This window comes from Balaenoptera ricei, chromosome 20 (assembly GCF_028023285.1).
Source record: "Balaenoptera ricei isolate mBalRic1 chromosome 20, mBalRic1.hap2, whole genome shotgun sequence".
NCBI lineage: Eukaryota > Metazoa > Chordata > Mammalia > Artiodactyla > Balaenopteridae > Balaenoptera > Balaenoptera ricei.
In genome coordinates this window covers 35242992-35259884 of record NC_082658.1, presented here as the reverse complement: position 1 = coordinate 35259884, position 16893 = coordinate 35242992, and the positions used below count along the sequence as shown (strand labels likewise).

Here is a 16893-nt window from a genome sequence, read left to right as displayed (position 1 = left end):
TGGCCGGTGAACTTAGGCAAGTCCCTCGTGACCTTGGAGCCTCCGTTCCTACATGCAGAAGGGGTCCAGCACGTCCCTCGTGGTGCAGCCCTAGGATGAAATGATACCCCCAAAGTGTCTAGTTCATGCATTCTGGCATGTGACTGGCACTAGACAAATGTTAGCTTCCTTCCCATATGGCTGAGCTTTTAAAATGATTGTAGCCCACCTGCAGAGATTTACATGCAGAAACAACCTGAAGGAACAGTTAGTAGCACTCTTAAAAAGTCTTATGCAGTTTTTAGCTCTTAAAAATGTACGGAAGTGTGGCCAAAGCTACACGGAGGCATGTGGTCACCCCTGGCTTTCTAATGATTTTGTGCCCTCTGTAACAAATGTTCTTTCAATATTCAATATTTCTTGAAACAGACGCTGAACACTATGTGGACAAAGGGTGGACAAGGAAGGCTGGGCAGTTCTACTTCTGTGCACAGAGAGGATGCTTCCTCCACTTAGTCAACCCAAAGGCCCCTAGTTAACTGGGCCCACACTCTTGGACAGCAATGTGGTCACTGTCTGTTGTTACCTGAGCGTGCCACTTGGGAGGCTCACCTACCAGGTGCACCTTCGTTGGCTTGTTAAAGAATTACTTCTAACTACAGTGATACAATGTCTCCTCCATCTTGTTTCTTTCCCAGTGAAGTTGCACATTCATTCGTCAAATATTTAATGGGTGTCAAGTCTGTGCTAGGGACTGATCCACCACTGGGGATGCTATAAAAAGACAAAACCCCTGCCTGTCACTCAGGCCAGATGATCCCCTGGCTCCACTCCCTTATCTGGTTCTGAGGCCTTGGTGGGGTTTTGCTGACCTGTTTTTGGCACTTTCCAGATGAATGTAGCCAGTGAACACGACAGTGTGAACAGGCAAGTAGAAAGTGATGCTGGTTTAACTAGCTTTTCAACAGGGGTGCCTTGCTTGGTTCAATAGGTTTGCATCTGCTGGGCCGGGTTCGAATTCCCTGTCTGAAAATCAGTTCTTGCTTTGGAAGAGCACTGAAAGCAGCTTATGCTTTAGAGGAACCCTGTGTGAACTCTACCCTCAGATGTGTGACCCCTGAGAGGGAGCGAGCCACCTTGCACCCCAGAAGCTCATAAGTTCAAGTGTGTCAGGGTGCCTTTGAAGCAGGCTTTCCCCAGCCTCCCAGGCAAAGGGTGAGGAGTGAGAAACACCTGACCAGCGAGATGTTTCTCTGGGTGTTGACAGTGCCTGGGCTGCCTGTAGCCCCCCATTGTTCACCCCAGTCCTGGGGTGTATCAGACATGTGTCAGTGGCTGGGGAGACAGTACCAAATAAGGTAAGTCTGTGCCCTCCAGGCTCCCACATTCTCCTAGGGAGGTCAAGGGAACAAACTAGCAATTATAATGCAACCTAATCAGTGTTTATATTGGCTGCTATTACTGGAGGAGTGATTAACTCTACCCAGGGGAGCCCAAAGTCCTCCCTGTAGAGGCAATTTCAGCTGAGACTTGAAGGGTGTGTGAAGAATTACTAGGGAGACGAGAAGTGAAGGGGCAGTGGGTAGAGACAGGGTGGGGGAAGACAACATTCCAAGCATAGGAACAGCAAGTGCAGGGGCGCCTGGCAGCTGAAAGCAGGGCAAGTTTCAGGAACAGCATGGGGTACACTTGGGAAACGGCCGCATAGGGTGTCTGGAGGGAAGACGATGATAACATAGTAGTAACAGCTTATATGGATTGAGTGCCAACTAAGGGCCTGTTATACATGATCTCTCTGGAGAGGGTAGAGAGAGAGAGAGAGAGAGGGAGACTGACTCATCTGTTCTTTTGGAGAGCGAGGAAGATGATCCCATACTCACATGGATTTTTCTGCCACAAACTCTGAATCCTAGACGGGTTTCTTTTTTCCAGTATTTCTGGGCTTCCTTTTCCTTTTTTTAACCTCTCCTAAGCACATAACACCATAGAATTCTTATGGGAGGCAAATATTCCACGGTTCATCTGAGCTAACTCCTGGGTTACTGTATAAAATTTGAAATAACGCATGGTAAAATACATTATGAGTTGGTTGGATGGGTCTTCCAACACTGGGGACTGTTATCCTTTGCTGTTGACATCGATAATCAAGATTTGAGGCTATTATGGAGACCATCATCCAGGCATCCAATTCATTCAACAAAGAATGAGCCCCTCCTACGTGCCAGATGCTGTTCCAGGTGCTGGGGATACAACAGTGAACAAAACAGACACAAATTCCTGCCTCATGGGACTGACATTCTCCTGGGGGGGAAACAGACTATAAATAAAATGTATAAGTAAAACACTCAGCGTGTTAGATGGTGATAAGTGCTATGGAGCAAAATCAATAGGAAAGAGGCAGGGGGAGTGCGAGGGCAGGGGTGGACTTACGCTCACAGACGGGCCCGGGAAGGCTTCTCTGAGAAGGGGAGATTGAGTAAAGACCTTCGGGGGCCATGATTCCTGCTGGGAAAGGCATTCCTGGGAAGGCCTGAGGGTGGAGTGTGCCAGGCACAGAAGGAGGCCTGTAAGGAGCATTTTGAGCAAGGGAAGAGCAGTTCTGGAGATGAGGTCAGAGAAGCTGATAAAAACTATCATCTCCTTTGACCAAACTTGTCAGCCTCCTGAGTCCTCTTTCTGAATAGTCCCTGACCTTGGGCTCTGTCCTTGGCTCATTTAGTCCAGTTTTAGCAAGAATCCTGCTGGGTCAGTTCAGTAGAAAATCTCCCACCCTTGATAGCTAATGAAATTCCTCATCCCCCAACCATTGATATCTTAGTAATTTTCCATCCTCTGACCACCCCCCCTCCCCAACCCCCCCCTGGTCTTTGGGCTATAACTCCTCACTTGTCGTATTGAGTTGAGTCTCCTTACTCCAAAACCCCACTGCAGTAGCCCCTGAATGAAGTCTGACTTCCCATCTTTAACAAGTGTCATGGATAATTTTTTCTTTAATAGGGGAACGGAATGACGGATACATAAGGCCTTGGAAGCCACTGTAAGGTCCCCGGGTGCATGTGAGGGGTTGTTATTAGTGATGGAATTCCTCGTGGGATCATCCACACCTCAGGGTTAGAGAGATCCCAAAGCTGGGTTCTGCATAATGAATTGAGTTCTGGCTCCTACATAGCAGAAAGGACATGGGCAAATCCCTGAGTTTTGGTTTGTTTATCTTTAAAATGCAGATTTTAGTAATAAGACCAACCTCAGAGGATAGTGAAACACGGTAAAAGTATTCATTTAAAAACAAGCACCAATCTTAGAGATAAAAAGTGGTCCTGTGTATTTCCTCCCAAGCAGCCTTGAACTGTCTAATTGTTTAGGAGGGAGATTTGCAGCTAAGTCATGGAGGGAGCTGAACTTCCTCCCCTACAAGTACCCCCACCTCCACCCCTCCCAGGCTTATCTTTGCTCCTGAAAAAGAAAGCTGCTTTGTGCAGGGTCTCCACCTCTCTTCTGCCCATTGATTTAACTTGTCCATGTGGAGGCCTCAGTGGTGGAAATCTACTCTGTATCTGGCCCAAGCCTATCTTTATTCTTTATCAGCTTTAGGAACTTGAGCCAGTGAGAGATGAAAGGCTGGCTCTTCAGAGATCTGTTTTGGGGGCTGTGACCTGGCCAGTGGAGAGGAAAGATGAATAAGTGACTTGACTCAGCCTTGATGTCCTCAGTTTGAAAGGGAAGATTTTGCTGTCACTTCACCGGGCTATGGTGAGATTATTTGCATGAAATGTCCAACACAGGACCTGACAATCACTAGGTGCCGAATTCCATTTCCAACTGCTCTTCCTCATCAGAGGTGCTCTGGAGAATGTGAAATAGCTCTTGGCTAGGATCTTGTCTAGGAACTAGGGTAAGGCAGATGGCTCTCCTCCCCAGCTCCTCTCATCCCACGTTAGTGAAGGGTGGCCCTCCTCCTAGCTAAGGCTCTTCCTCAAGCCCATCAGCTATGGGGCCCATGCTCTACCAACCACGCCCCTCATTTTTCGCCTTCATCAGAATTGCCCTCCCTAGGAACCTGACAGCACTGTCCACTCTCCCTTCTGAAATCTGCCCTGTCCTCCCTGGCATGCTGTCTCGTGGTTCCCCCCTGCATTTTTGGACTCTCTTTCTCAATCTTCTTTCCTGGATCGTCCTGCTCTATTTGACCTAAAATGTTGGTTTCCTGGGGTCCTCTTCAGCCCTCCTGCTTCCTCTCTTCCCTTACTCAGCCTCAGTGATCTCACTGACGCCCATGGTGAGGGTCTCTAGTCTCAAACACTCTTGTCTTCCAAATCCTCAAACCTATTTGCATACTGGCTATTTCCACATAGATGTCCCATACTCACCTCAATCTTTTCAAAGCTAAATAAATCATCTTTCTCCCAAACCTGATTCTCCTCCTGTGTGTCCTGTGTGCCAGCAGTCTGATCATCTACAGTCACCTAAGCCAGGGACGCTGAAAGATCAGCTTCTCTGTACACCAGTGCTGAATCAAATCTCGGAGACAGAGTTGTGGGTGAAGTAGAAAAGGATAGCTTTATTACTTCGCCAGGCAAAGGGGGACACAGCAGGCTCCTGCCTCAAAAAACTATGTATCCCAACTTGGAGAGGATAGTGAGAAGTTTTAAAGTAATGGTTCAAAGAGGGTGCTATCAGCTCGTGGACATTCTTCTGATGGGCTGGTGGTGAGGTAAGTAGCAGTCAGCATCATCAACCTTCAGGTTCCAGCTGGCCTGGGGTCTACATGTTTGTCGGCAGCATACCATCGTTAATCGTTAACTTCTCCCACCTGTAAAGGCTTTCAGTATCTGCAAAATAGCTCAAAGATATTGTTGTGTGTATCTGTTGATGGGGAACCAGTACCTTGCCCCAAGGCTGCACTATTTTTTCTCTTGACTGTTTGTTTCTCCCTGGTCTCACATCCCATCCCTTCCCTAATGAACAACTGCTTGAATCTGCGCATTGGAACACAGGGAAGGTCATGGAGGCTGAATGAAGGTAATCAAAGAAATGGGGACACAGGAAGGCTTTGTGCCCAGGAGCCCCACAGGGCCCTGCTCGGTGTCACCAGGAATCTGGGAGCCACTCTAGACTTTCCCTCCCTCACATCTGTCCCCCACATTCCATCAGTTCCCGAGTCTCATACCCTCCGCTCAGATCTCTCTCTCCAACCCTCCCCTCCTCCACCAGCACTAGCTGAGTGGAGGCCCTTATCCATTCTCAGCTGGTTCATGGTGAAAGCTCCCAACAGGTCTCTCTGCCACCCACCCCACTCCTTCAATCTCACACGTCTCTATTCTAATCTCCACATTTCTGCCAGAGCATTCTTTCTAAAATGAGAATCTGACTCAATTCCCCAAAGTAGTTCCCCATGTCCTTCAGGATAAGCCTAGTGCTGGATCTGGCACCTACTTACCTACTTACTCATCTCTCCTGCCACTCCACAGGTACCCTCCAGCCACTCAGAATGCTTGCTGTTCCTCAACTATGCCACTGCTATATCATGCCTTCATGGCTTTGCACATGCTGTGCCCTCTTCTTAGAATGCCCTCCCTCCCTGCACCTTCACCTTCATCCATCCACATGATAAATTCCTACTTAGGCTTCAAGTCCAAGTGTTACCTCCTCCTGAAAGTCTTTTCTGACTCCACTGGGCTTAGAAAGTGCTCCTCCTTCACAGTCACCAGAGGCATTCCCCTATGATAGTTATTAATCACACCATATGGTTCTCATCTGTTTCCCACAACAGACCTCAAGGTAAAGGAAGGTTTCTAATCTTGGTACACCTGATCCTTAAGAAGTTCTCAACACATAGGAGCTACTTGGAACATACATTGAATAAGCAAATGAATGAACGATTAAATGAAGACTTGATGGTCAGTGGCACTGAAGGGAACATTTATTGAAAGAACATCAGTAACACTGAGAAGACAAGAAGCTGGGAGACCAGGCTGTCAGATGAGCCATCAGCACGTGTACTGAAGTCTTTGAAAGTGAAAGCAAAGAGAGACAAGTCTTGAGCCACGCTTAATCCCAGATGACCTTCCTCCCCCCACTCAGTATCTATCTGGGCCACATCTCTCTTCTGTTTTGCAAAGCTAAGCCTGAGCAAACAAATTTAAGGAGGTAAAAAAAAAATAGTAGTATTGCAATGTTGAATTAAAATGATCCCATTCCTCGAGAAGATCTGCCCTTTGAGACTATGATCTGCACTTTGAGATTTTGATCTGCCCCTTAGCATGGATAATCAAGGACAGACCACATCTCTTTCTCAGGACACTCTGCTTCCTGAAGCATCAGCGCAAATTCATAACACCTTATGGGGTGAAAGCTGTGTCCAACCAACCAAATCAACCAGGAGGCATCCAGCTTCCAAAGCTCTGAGGTCCCATTCCAGACAGGTCAATCAATAAGGTCCTTTCAGATTTAATTCCAGGGCAGCAGAGGCTACCAGAGCCCTGGACTCTAGTAACCCACAAACCCAGGTGAGTTCAAGGAATGCTCTAATAATAATGTCTCCCAGCTTAAGACATTCTACTTTGGAAATTTTCCAAGAGCCTTCATGGCTATCACCCCGCTTTCTTTTTCAGTTTTCTTGGGAGGCCATTTGGTGGCAAATAACATAATTCCTATGCTACAGTTGAAGAAAGTGAACCTCTTAGGAGGGAAATAATAACCCAAGATCACACAGTGAAACGGACATCAAACCAGGACCTGCACCTGGGCAGAAATACCTTCTGAAAGTCTGCTTCACCAAGTCTTCTATGAAGCATCAGCTGCTCTTTATTTAAGTCTGGGGGAAAATTAAATTTGGGAATAGAAGCATAATTAAAGGATCTGGCAAGGGAATATAAAACCCGGAGGGAACAACTCATTCCTCTGTGCCTTTTTTTTAGCTGCTTGAGCACACGTATGATTTTTTCTTATTTCTTATTCCCAAATGTTCTTTTTTTTTTTTTTTTTAAATAAGTGAAATCTTAAATCACTGAAGCCCAAACCCTTCAGCACCTGACTTTCTTGGGGCCTGACCTTCCCTTGATTCTCTCTGCTGAGGGCTGTCCAAGCCACTCAGCCCTATCCTTTCAATTTTTAAAATTTTTCATTATGGAAAATTACATATGTATACAAAAGTACACAGCAACTCAACTCTAAACAGAAAGACAAATAGTGCAAAATAAAAAACCTAGGCCTAAGTGTGTATTTTCATCTCAGGAAATCATTAGCCCATTTTTCTTCAACTACACTGAGGCAGCATGAACTCAAGATTTGAAGGGAAATGTCTGCACCCAGCTTTTCCTCTTCTGAACTGCATGGCTTTTGGAAAGTCGCTCTGAGGCTTTGTTTCTTCACTTGCAAAATAGGAGTAATCAAGCCAACCCCACAGAATGGCTATGACAATGAAATGAGATAATGTCTGGGAATATGTTTGGTAAGTTACGAAATGCTCTTAAACTGCGAAGAGCTATTATTAATCTTTTACAGGGCCCTTGGAGCATCGCCAAGGTGTATGCAAAAGTGTAGTTAATGTGCTCAGGAACGTAGACAGAGGTTTGTGGGACAGCAGCTCTGTCTGCCATGCCCCCCTCTGTTTGGACTTGGTCCTGAACCGGTCATCTCATGCCATTTTGCTTTTCACCCATTTGACTACCAACCTTGCTGCCCACTACTTCTTTTCCTTCTCACTTCAAGGATAATTTGTCCATCAGTCTTGTCTTCCCAACTTTACCTAGGTTTCTCTTGTCCGCAGTTCTGTTTTTCCACCCAGACTAGACCAACTCAGATTGCCTTTGTTTAGAAAGACCTCTTCTGGGACTTCCCTGGTGGTCCAGTAGTTAAGACTCCGTGCTGCCACTACAGGGGGCATGGGTTTGATCCCTGGTCAGGGAACTAAGATCCCACATGCTGCGCAGCATGGCCAAAAAAAAAAAAAAAAGTTAGAAAGATCTCTTCCAAGTGGCACCTGTGATCCTCATATTCCAGTGATATTCTGATTGGCAGTACCTCCCCCCAGTCAGTAGTCATGACCCAGGCAGCAAGCATCGTGAGCTTAGAAAGGATGGCAGGGAAGGAAAACCCCTTTTGCACACTCAGCCTCTCTCCTGTGTGTTGAGGAGGGACCCCAATCTGCTTAGAAGGTGGTTTAGGGACCAGTGGTGAACAAGATGAAATCTATGACCTCATGAAGCTTATATTCCAGAAAGGGAGCTGACTATAAATGAGTAAACATACAAATAAATAATAAGCAAAATGAAAAATAAATAATAGTTCAAATTGTGAAAGAGATAATGCAGAGAGACTGGAGCAAGAGACTGGAGGTAGGGGCGGCTAATTAATATAGGATGGCCAAGGTCATGAGTTGTGGCTTTAGTTTTGTAAGTGCCCTCCCCACCCTGCCTCATCATGAACAAGGAAGCTAAGAGCTCCACTAGCTGCTGGCAGCCATCCCCTACCCTAAAAGGAGCTAGTTATAGGATAACGCCAACACTATAGATAACAGAAAAAGGAAAAATTGTATCCTTGGTGCTGTGGTTAAGCCACTGCATCATTGAACCCTGAAACCCACCTAACTCTGGACATCCTAGTTAGGTGAGCCAACAGCTTGTCCAGGACATTTTGATTTGGGTTTTCAATGCCCAACAACCAAAGTCATCATGACTAATGAATGCCTCTTGTGTGTTATAATCCCCATACAAGCAGCTTATCCATCCAGCCATGTGCAGCTCTTCAAAGCCATGAAGATTCTGACAAACCTGAGTTTCTCCACTTCTTACTTTTCCAGGGCTGCCATTACCCAGGTAAGGCACTTCTTCACATGCCTGATATATTAATGATACTTGACAAATGTCTGTGGGGATGAATTGAGTGAATAAGCCAGAGCACTGCTTAAAAAAGGATGAGACACAGGAAGCCCTAGTCTCCCAAAACCAAAGACGTTCCAAAATAAAACGTCACAGCCCTTTCTAGGTCACAGAAAGCTTTCACATACCTTCTACCATTTAACCTTGTACTACCCCTGGGGCCATCATTATCGTCAGTTTATGGATAAAGAAGTAAGGAATGAGAAAGGTCAAGTCAAGGAGCATGGCGATCAGGTGATACTCAAAGGTACTCTGACTCCCAGTCTCCCACTCTTTTCTGGATTCTGAAAATAAGCTGGTTCATGAAGTATATATTCAGGCTCCAGGAACAACCAAAGAGATGTTCATAGCCTTATTGACCTCGGAGAGCAAAGATTCTGGAGATGATGGTGTGGAAAATGTGTTTATCCAGAATCAGCCAGGCACGGAGGGACCACATGCTTGTGACAGGAACACAAGAGCTCTTTTCTGTGTTACTTCAACCAAAGCTGACTGAATCCCTCTTGACTCATGGGAAAGTAGGATAAAGGTTTATACAGCAGCTGCCTCCCACCCCCACCCTAATGATGCCAGCAATAAGTTTACAACAGTTTTTTTCATTGTGCAATTCATCTTTTATTTTTTGGCTGTACCGTACAACATGTGGATCGAACCCATGCCCCCTGCAGTGGAAGCACGGGGTCTTAACCACTGGACTGCCAGAGAAGTCCCAATTAATCTTTTTAAAAAATTCATTTCTACAAATGACCCAATTTCGTTCCTTTTTTTTTTTTTTTTCTGTAGAGACGTGGATGGAGCTAGAGACTGTCATACAGAGTGAAGTAAGTCAGAAAGAGAAAAACAAATATCGTATATTAACACATATAGGTGGAACCTAGAAAATGGTACAGATGAACTGGTTTGCAGGGCAGAAATAGAGACACAGATGTAGAGAACAAACGTATGGACACCAAGGGGGGAAAGTGGCGGGGGTGGTGTTGGTGCGATGAATTGGGAGATTGGGATTAATGTCATTTATTTTTAACAACAAAAAAAAATTCATTTCCCATAAGCTTTTAATTTTAGAATCATTTGAGATTTACAGAAAAGTTGCGACAATAGTATCGAGTTCCCTTGTACCTCCACACCCAGTTTCTCCTATTATTAACATCTTACACTAAGATGGTATATTAGTCACAATTAATGAATCAAAATTGATAAATTATTATGAACTAAAGTCTATACTTATTCAGATTTCCCCAGTTTTTATCTAATGCCCTTTATCTGCTCCAGGATCCCATCCAAGATACATTTAGTCATCATGTCTCTTCAGGCTCCTCTTGGCTGTGACAGTTTCTCAGACTTCCCTTGTTTGTCATGACCTTGAGAGTTCCGAGGAGGACTAGTCAGGTATCTGTAGAATGTTCCTCACCTGGGATTTGTCTCATGTCTCTCTCATGATTAGACAGGGTTATGGGTTTTGAGAGGGAGATCAACGGAGGTGAAGTGCCGTTCTCATCACGTCATACCAGGGGTGCCTACTATCCACATGACCTACCACTGCTGACGCTGGCCTGGGTCACCTGGCTGAGACAGTGCCTGTCGGCTTTCTCCACTGTCAAGTTACCCTTTTTCCTCTCTTTCCACACTGTGCTCTTAGGAAGGAAGTCACCATGCACAGCCACACTAAGGAGCGGGGAGTTTGCTCCCCGTCCTTGAGGACAGAATATCTACATCAATTATCTGGAATTCTTCTGCAGGGAAAGTTAGCTATTCTCTCCCATTTACTTATTCAATCCTTTGTTTCTATCACTATAGACTCATGGATATAATCCAATACTACTTTATTTTAATTGCTCAGATTGTTCGGGTTTTGGCCATTTGGAACTCTTTCCATTGGCTGAATATACATTCTGGTGTCTTTTTACCTAAGAGCAATGAAGCAAAGAACCAGAAGAACAGAGGTCCCCCCCCCCCACCCCCCCCACCCCCCACTCCACCTCTACCACAGGTTTCTGTGTTGTTTTGGTCAAATCTCAACATGTCTCTCTTTTTTCTTCACCTGTACAGTGAAGTTAACACAATCCTCTCCCCTTTACCTCTACTATGGCTGTGAAGCAAAAGTGAGACAGTAGGTAGGAAAGGACTCTAGAAAATTAAAAACAAACCATGCAAATACATTTTAAATCTCCTTTCCCCTCCTAACTCACTCTGTAAAGCTTCACAATTTAAGCACTCGATAAATATTTTCTGAGTGAATGAATGAGTGAGCAAATGAAAGAATGCACACACACTTCCTGAGCTGTGACAGTAGGTGAGCAAATGGAAAAGACACGACACAGCCCAGGTGTGCCAGGCAAACATACCTCCACCTCATCTCATTTCAGAGCAAACTTCTCAGTTGGACCTCTGATGTGCAGACCCTGGGCTTGGGGAGAGCAGGGGTGCACGAGACACAAAACATGCCATGAAGGAGTTTACAATCTAGCAGGGATCCAGGCACACAAACAACTGTCCACAGAGGATGTGATATATCTCATGGATGCCAGAAACACATCTCTACTTTGCTATCTTCTGTAACTTGACTTCATCTCTATAAAAGTCTCCATCCCCCGCCTCACCCACTTCTGACTGAATTCTTAGTCAAGCCAACTCCAGGCTGTCCCAGTCAATCCCGTGTTTTCTACTTTTCCTTCCTAGCACTTCCTAGGACTGCGTCTGAGTTCTAAGCATCATATGCTGAGTGGGCATTAGAGGTTGGGTAGGCATCAGATGCCTGGGTGGCACCTGTCACTATTGTGCTGGCCTCCACCTGATCCTCAGGTGTGGTTTCCTGACCATCTGCTTCATTGTGACGCAGACACCATCAGGGTCTACCAGGTGGCTGTCTCTCATAATCCTTCTTGGACACACAAGGAAATTTAGAATTCTCCCACGCTCCTGTGGAGCCTAGGAAACTATGAGTGGCTGCTTTGGACTCTCTCTACTCTCAGCCTCTGGCATAATAATCTCTACCTACTGGTCTCAGGCCACAGAGGTGTAAGGAACACCTGCACGCTGGGTCCCAGGCCCAGGGCAGGGCTCCCCTACTCCTGGATATTCACACTCACCTGGGGACATTCATCTCACCCCCCTTGAAGCTGACTCTGGGGAGGGGGGGTGGTGGTCCCTTCTCGGGTACACTCACCATCTGCTTTCTTGTTTTCCTTCCAACCCTCTAACGTTCTTCCCCTTGGAAGATGGAGATGGGCAGAGGGAACCCAGCTCAGCAAGTATCCTGAGCTAAATCACTACAGCTTACACCTGGATTATGATGGTGATCTTAACACCCAGTAATTTGACAATGTTGTTCTTGCTTTTTAGTCCCACCTTGAACTCCAGAGACCTTTTATGTAGCGGCCTGTGTACAGAAAGATCTCAAGACGGTAAAAGAAGGTTTGGAGGGGGAAAAGCCAGACGTAGTAGTTGGGTAACACCCAACACCAATGAGAGTGCAAAGTGGCATCTTCTCCCTCTAGGAACATAATGTGATGAAGAAACAGGACGAGGCAGCCCATGTCTTCATCCACACTTCATACACACACTTCACTCCTCACCTGCTTCCCCAGGCTGTGTAGACTCCTGCATAAAGGAGGTGTTTCCTCTCTTCTCGTCTGTGTTGGTGACCTTCTGAGGTTAAATGATAATAGAACCTTAGGTGTGCTTTACTCAGCGTAGTCTACCAAGCATTTTACATCCTTTAGTGCATTAGGTTATCACATCCCCATTTTACAGAAAAGGACACCAAGGTTCAGAGAGGTTAAGGGATTTGGTCTGGGCAAACCAGAGAAAGATAACAATCATCAGAGCTTACAGTCTTCTGTTTCTAAATCCTTTGTGAAGGGTACACTCAAAGGTGTGCCTCATCACCTTGGAGTAAGAACAAATGGCAAAGTGAAAAGCCCAGTGCTTGCTTTGGCAGCACATATGCTAAAATTGGAACAATACAGAGAAGATTAGCATGGCTCCTGTGCAAGGATGACACGCAAATTCGTGAAGCGTTCCATACTTTTAAGACCTAAATGTAAGGCCAGACACTATAAAACTCTTAGAGGAAAACATAGGCAGAACACTCTATGACATAAATCACAGCAAGATCCTTTTTGACCCACCTCCTAGAGAAATGGAAATAAAAACAAAAATAAACAAATGGGACCTAATGAAACTTAAAAGCTTTTGCACAGCAAAGGAAACCATAAACAAGACAAAAAGACAACCCTCAGAATGGGAGAAAATATTTGCAAATGAGGAAACTGACAAAGGATTAATCTCCAAAATATACAAGCAGCTCATGCAGCTCAATATCAAAAAACAAACAACCCAAATCAAAAATGTGCAGAAGACCTAAATAGACATTTCTCCAAAGAAGATATACAGATTGCCAACAAACACATGAAAGGCTGCTCAACCTCACTAATCATTAGAGAAATGCAAATCAAAACTACAATGAGGTATCACCTCACACTGGTCAGAATGGCCATCATCAAAAAATCTAGAAACAATAAATGCTGGAGAGGGTGTGGAGAAAAGGGAACACTCTTGCACTGTTGGTGGGAATGTAAATTGATACAGCCACTATGGAGAACAGTATTGGAGGTTCCTTAAAAAATTAAAAATAGAACTACCATACGACCCAGCAATCCCACTACTGGGCATATACCCTGAGAAAACCATAATTCAAAAAGAGTCATGTACCACAATGTTTATTGCAGCTCTATTCACAATAGCCAGGACATGGAAGCAACCTAGATGTCCATCGACAGATGAATGGATAAAGAAGATGTGGCACATATGTACAATGGAATATTACTCAGCCATAAAAAGAAACGAAATTGAGTTATTTGTAGTGAGGTGGATGGACCTAGAGTCTGTCACACGGAGTGAAGTAAGTCAGAAAGAGAAAAACAAATACCGTATGCTAACACATATATATGGAATCTAAAAAAAAGGTTCTGTAGAACCTAGGGGTGGGACAGGATAAGGGCCAGGTGTAGAGAATGGACTTGAGGACACGGGCTGGGGGAAGGGTAAACTGGGACGAAGTGAGAGAGTGGCATTGACATATATACACTAACAAATGTAAAATAGACAGCTAGTGGGAAGCAGCTGTATAGAACAGGGGGATCAGCTCGGTGCTTTGTGTCCACCTAGAGGGGTGGGATAGGGAGAGTGAGAGGGAGGGAGATGCAAGCGGGAAGAGCTATGGGGATATATGTATATGTATAGCTGATCCACTTTGTTATACAGCAGAAACTAACACAACATTGTAAAGCAATTATACTCCAGTAAAGATGTTAAAAAAAAAAAAAAAAAAGGGAAAAGCCTATCTCTTTCCTTCAGCTTTGGGGAAATTGCCATGATGTGACAATTACAAGATCACTACTTCTTCAGTGACAGTGAACTGCTGCCCTTCAGGTCCATGGAGGGGAGTATGTGATAACAAAAGGGCGCAAATTTGGGTTTTAATCGTGTTCATTCAACAACATTTATTAATGTCTATTAGTGATGGTGTTCTAGGTGCTAGGGATAAAAAAGATGAATAACAAGATTTTAGGAGTTCACTCCCTAGTAACAAGGGACACATACACATGTATATATATAACTGAATCACTTTGCTGTGCACCTGAAACTAACACAACATTGTTACTCTACTCCAATATAAAATAAAAAATTTTTTTAAATCTTAAAAAAAAAGAGACACGTGAACAAATAAATAAAATACAATCTTCATGTGAGTCTTAGAGGTTGATATACAGTTCAGGTCAGCTCAGAGAAGGATTGGTCAATCCTGGGGAGGAGAGGTGGGAGGCTTAATAGAGGAGGTGCCTCTTGGGCTGACTCTAAAACATGAGTGGGTTTGGCCATGTGAAGAAGGAGATGAGGGACAGGACAGTGGAGGGAGAGGAGGTTTCATGGGGGAAGGTCCTGAGGCAGGAAATGACATGAAATATCTCAGGAAATGTGCTTCCCTGTAATGAATCACTCTGTGCAGCAGGGATGCGACAGGGATGAGACTGGAGACCGGGGGAAGAAGCCAGGTCCTGGAGGGAGGGCTGAGGGTTAGGATTTTGTCCTTTAAGCCATGCTGACCGACACGGTAGCACAACCACACGTGACTATAGAGCGTTTGAAATGTGGTAGCGTGACTGAGAAGTTAATTTTTAATTTTAATTCATTTAAATTTTAAAGGTGTTAATTCAATTGTTGAAAAACGCTTAAGTATGTTTGGAGCAACTTGGATAAGTACAACTACTCTTTCAACTCACTTGTAAATTTTATGAAATCTAAATATAAATTGAGTATTTTCAATGAAAATTTAACATCTGAATTGAGATACACCTGTAAGTGTAAAAATATATACCAGATTTCAATGATTTGGCGTGAAAAAAAGGATGTAAGATATCTCATTAATGACTCTCATATTGTTTAGATGTTGAAATAATATTTTTGATATATTTGATTTAATAATATATTATTTAAATTAATTTCTTTTGGAGACTTCCCTGGCGGTCCAGTGCAGTGGTTAAGACTCCCTGCTTCCACTGCAGGGAACACGGGTTCGATTCCTTATCGGGGAACTAAGATCCCTCATGCCGCATGGCCAAAAAAATAAAAGAAAAAAGGAAAAAAATTAATTTCTTTTTTTTTTAATTAAAAATTTTTCTAGTAGCCACATAAAACGATTACATATGAGCCTGCATTATATTTCCTTGGGGACGGTGCCACTTAGGCACTGGGGGAACACTGAAGAATTTTATGTAGGGTAGAGACATGATCAGATTTGCATTTGGAGGGAACATTCTGGCAGGAAAGGAGAGGAAGCGTGGAGGGATCTAAGGCTGGAGAAAGGTACACGGTTAGGAAATGATTGCAATAGTTCAGCTGTGAGAAGAGGAGGGCCTGACTTAGGAGCTTTAGGAATGGAGAAATTAGAGAGATAATAAGGAAGGTCAATTTAGAGCGTCATCAGAATCACCTGGAGGGCTGGTTACACCACAGATTGCTGGGTCCCAGCCCCAAAGATGCTGGTTCTGAATGAGGATGGAGTCCAAGCATCTTTATTTCTAACTAGTTTCCAGATGCTCTTGCTGCTGGTGATCTGGAGACCTTACTCCGAGAATCGACCCTCTACAGGACTTGGCCACCAATAGGATAACAGGAAGAGAGAGAGAGGGAGTGCGAGAATTCTGTGAACTGCAGGTTTCTGCCACAGCTGTCTGGGTACATGGAAACTAGAAGAGGTGATGCTTGTTTGGGACAAAATGGTATGGGTTCAGTTTGGGCTCTATTAAGTTTGAGGTCCCTTAGGGACACCCAGGAGGAGACACCTCATGAGTAACTGGATATAAGTGGGCTGGAACTCAGGAAAGAGACTGAACTGTAATTAAAGATTTAGAAGTCCTCAGAATAGAGTTGGCAGTTAAAGCCCTAAGCATGAGTGAGGTTGCACAGAGAGACAGTGGCAAAGGAGAAGGGAAAACCCAAGGGCAGATTCCCGTAGTTGGAGCTATGTTTTGATCAAAGTCAGCAGTGTTCAAGAAAGATAAGATAGGTATGAATTTCCACTTGCCACTTTCAACTGTGTGCCTCTTGTGTTTGATCATAGTGACCCAAGCTTAGGAAATAGTTTCAAAGAACTTTAAAATTCTTCAGAAGATTCTAATCAAAGGTTAGTTATGCTTCACCAATGACATGACAGGCATCAAATAAAACCTTTTATTTATGAATTTCATCATTAATAAAATAGTCTTGGCCAAGACTCTCCTAAGCTTCAGTTTCTTCATCCATTAAGCTGGGCTGCTGATTACCTTTCTCACAGAGTTTCTGGAAAAATGGGCATAATGTATGTCAAGCACAGCACCTAACTGACACGCAGGAGCATCTCACTACGGGTGGTAATTACCATTATTTCTGCAAGAACACCTTCTAGACCAGGCTGCATCACTAAGCCTATTTGGTAGGGGCCAAGGAAAGACTCACTTCAAATGGAATTCCAGCCAATGCCAAGAGAGTGATT

General features: G+C 44.4%; 1 non-coding gene across 1 annotated transcript; it reads left to right on the top strand.

Moving 5' to 3' along the window:
- The first annotated feature begins 12782 nt into the window (after positions 1 to 12782).
- Positions 12783 to 12889, top strand: LOC132356306 (U6 spliceosomal RNA). Its single transcript, XR_009499823.1, has one exon. It is a non-coding gene; the product is annotated as a U6 spliceosomal RNA (small nuclear RNA).
- Positions 12890 to 16893: the final 4004 nt, after the last annotated feature.